This window comes from Balaenoptera acutorostrata, chromosome 21 (assembly GCF_949987535.1).
Source record: "Balaenoptera acutorostrata chromosome 21, mBalAcu1.1, whole genome shotgun sequence".
Classification (NCBI taxonomy): Eukaryota; Metazoa; Chordata; class Mammalia; order Artiodactyla; family Balaenopteridae; genus Balaenoptera; species Balaenoptera acutorostrata.
Window position 1 is genome coordinate 15,798,333 of NC_080084.1, and position 3,102 is coordinate 15,801,434.

The 3,102-nt window shown below is 35.7% G+C and overlaps 1 non-coding gene across 1 annotated transcript; it reads left to right on the top strand.

Annotated features, from left to right (window-relative positions):
- Positions 1 to 1,584: 1,584 nt before the first annotated feature.
- LOC114236717 (U6 spliceosomal RNA) lies at positions 1,585 to 1,692 on the top strand. Its single transcript, XR_003622588.1, has one exon. It is a non-coding gene; the product is annotated as a U6 spliceosomal RNA (small nuclear RNA).
- Positions 1,693 to 3,102: the final 1,410 nt, after the last annotated feature.

Genomic DNA, 3,102 nt, shown 5'->3' on the forward strand with positions numbered 1-3,102 from the left:
ATGAAAGGAAAAATAAATTAACCCTGTGGTCCCTGTTATGGTATAAACATTTTGTACCTCTAATTTTCAAATTTTGAAACCCAGCTCCCTTGTTGATGGTATTAGGAGGTGGGGCTTTAGGGAGGTGATTAGGTCATGAGGCCAGAGACCTCAAATATGGGATTAGTGACCTAATAAATGTAGCACACAAAAGATCTTATGCCCATTACATCATTTAATTACAGAGCCAGAAGACCCACATTATGAACCAGAAATTTGGCCCTCACCAGACACTAAGTTAGCTGGCAACTTTTTTTTTTTAATAAATAAACTAATTTTTTTTTAAAAAAGAGGAAATCTGAAGACAAATTTTAAAATACTTTGAACTAAATGAAAATGAAAATACAACTTAAACTATGTGGGATGCAGAAAAAGCAGTGTTTAGAGGGAAAGGTTTAGCATTAAATGAATATATTAGAAAAGAAGAAAAATCTAAAATCAATAATGTAAGCCTTAGGAAACTTAGGAAACTAGTGAAAGGAGAGCAAATTAAATCCAAAGAGAGCAGAAGAAAATAAATAAAAATTAGAGCAGAAATCAATGATATTGAAAACAAGAAATCAACAGAGAAAACTGACAAGACCAAAAGTTTGTTCTTTGAAAAGATCAGTAAATTGATAAGCCACTAACCAGGCTAACTAAGAAAACAAGAGAGAAGACACAAATGACTAATATCAGAAGTGAAAAAAAAGGATGCCATGGACATAAAAAGGCTAATAATGGAATATTATGAACAACTCTATGCCCACAAACGTGATAACCTAGATGAAATAGATCTACTCCTTGAAAGACACAATCTGCCAAAACTCACAGTAGAAGAAATAGACAATTTGAATAGACCTATATCTAATTTTTAAAATGAATCAACAATTAATAACTTTCCAAATCAGAAAGCACTAGGCCCATATGGATTCACTGGGGCAATTCTACCAAACGTTTAAAAAAGAATGTATACTCATTCTCTACCATCTCTTCTAGAAGATAGAAGCAAAGGCAATACTTCCTAACTTATACTATGAGCCCAGCATTACTCTAATACCAAAACCAGACAAAGACATTACAAGAAAAGAAAACTACAGACCAAGATCTCTCATGAACACAGATGGAAAAAATCCTCAGCAAAATATTAGCTAGTCAAATCCAGCAATGTATAGTAAGAATTATACACCATAACCAAGGGGGATTTATTCCAGCTATGCAAGGCTCATTCAATTAATGTAATCCATCACATCAACAGGCTAAAGGAGAAAAATCACGTGATCATATCGATAGATGCAGAAAAAATATTTGACAAAATCCAACACCCATGCGTGGTAAAAACTTTCAGCAAGCTAGGAATAGAGCAGGAACTTCCTCAATTTGATAAAGAACATCTACAGAAAAACTATGCCTAATATAACAAATGGTGAGAAACTACATTCTTTCCTGCTAAGATCAGAAACAAGGCAAGGATATTTTCTCCCACCATTCCTTTTAAACACTGTATTGCAAGTCCTAGCTAATGCAACAAGACAAGAAAGGGATATAAAAGGGATACAGGTTGGAGTGCTCACTTCGGCAGCACGTATAATAAAATTGGAACGATACAGAGAAGATTAGCATGGCCCCTGCGCAAGGATGGGCACGCAAATTCGTGAAGCGTACATATTTAAAAAAAAAAAAAAGGTATACACGTTGGGAAGAAATAAATAAAACTGTCTTTGTTTGAAGATGACATGACTGTCTATGTAGAAAATCTGAAAGAATCGACCAAAAAAACCCTGGAACTAAAGTTGGGTGATTATAGCAAGGTTGCAGGATACAAGGTTAAAATACAAAATTCAATCACTTTCCTATATATCAGTAATTTGAAATAAAAAACAATACCATTTAAATTAGCACCCCCGGGCTTCCCTGGTGGCGCAGTGATTGAGAATCTGCCTGCCAATGCAGGGGACACGGGTTCGAGCCCTGGTCTGGGAAGATCCCACATGCCGCGGAGCAACTAGGCCCATGAGCCACAACTACTGAGCCTGCGCGTCTGGAGCCTGTGCTCTGCCACGAGAGGCCGCGACAGTGAGAGGCCCATGCACCGTGATGAAGAGTGGCCCCCGCTTGCTGCAACTAGAGAAAGCCCTCGCACAGAAATGAAGACCCAACACAGCCAAAATTATTAATTAATTAATTAAAAAAAATTAGCACCCCCAATAATGACATACTTAGGTATAAATCTCAAATAACATGAACAAGATCTATGTGAGGAAAACTACAAAACTCTGATGAAAGAAATAAAAGAAATGAATAAATGAAGAGCTATTCAATATTCATAGATAGGAAGACTCAACATTGTCAAGAGGTCAGTTCTTTCCAACTTGATGTATAGATTCAATGCAATCCCAGTCAAAATCCCAGCAAGTTGTTTTGTGGATATTGACAAACTGATTCTAAAGTTAATATGGTGAGGCAAAAGATCCAGAATAGCCAACACAATATTGAAGGAGAAGAACAAAGTCAGAGGACTGACACGAGCTGACTTCAAGACAGTAATCAAGATAGTCTTTTATTGGCAAAAAAATAGACTAATAGATCAATAGAACAGAACAGAGAACCCCGAAATAGACCCACATAAATATAGTCAATTCATCTTTGACAGAGCAGTAAAGGCAATACAATGGAGAAACAATAGTCTTTTCAACAAATGGTGCTGCAACAACAGACATCCACATAAAAACAAAAAACAAACAAGCAAAAAACAAAAAAAAAAAGAATCTGCACACAGACCTTACACCCATCACAAAATTAACTCAAAATGGAACATAAACCTAAAGTGAATGCAAAACTATAAAACTCTCCTACAAGATAACAGAGGGGGAAATCTAGATGACCTTTGTTATGGCAATGACTTTTTAAATACAACACCAAATGTATGTTCTATGAAAGAAGTAACTGATAAGCTGGATTTCATTAAAATTAAAAAAAAATTCTGCTCTGCAAAAGACTCAGTCAAGAAAATGAGAAACCAAGCCACAGAATGTTATAAAATATTTGCAAAAGACATCTCATAAAAGGATCGTTATCCAGAAT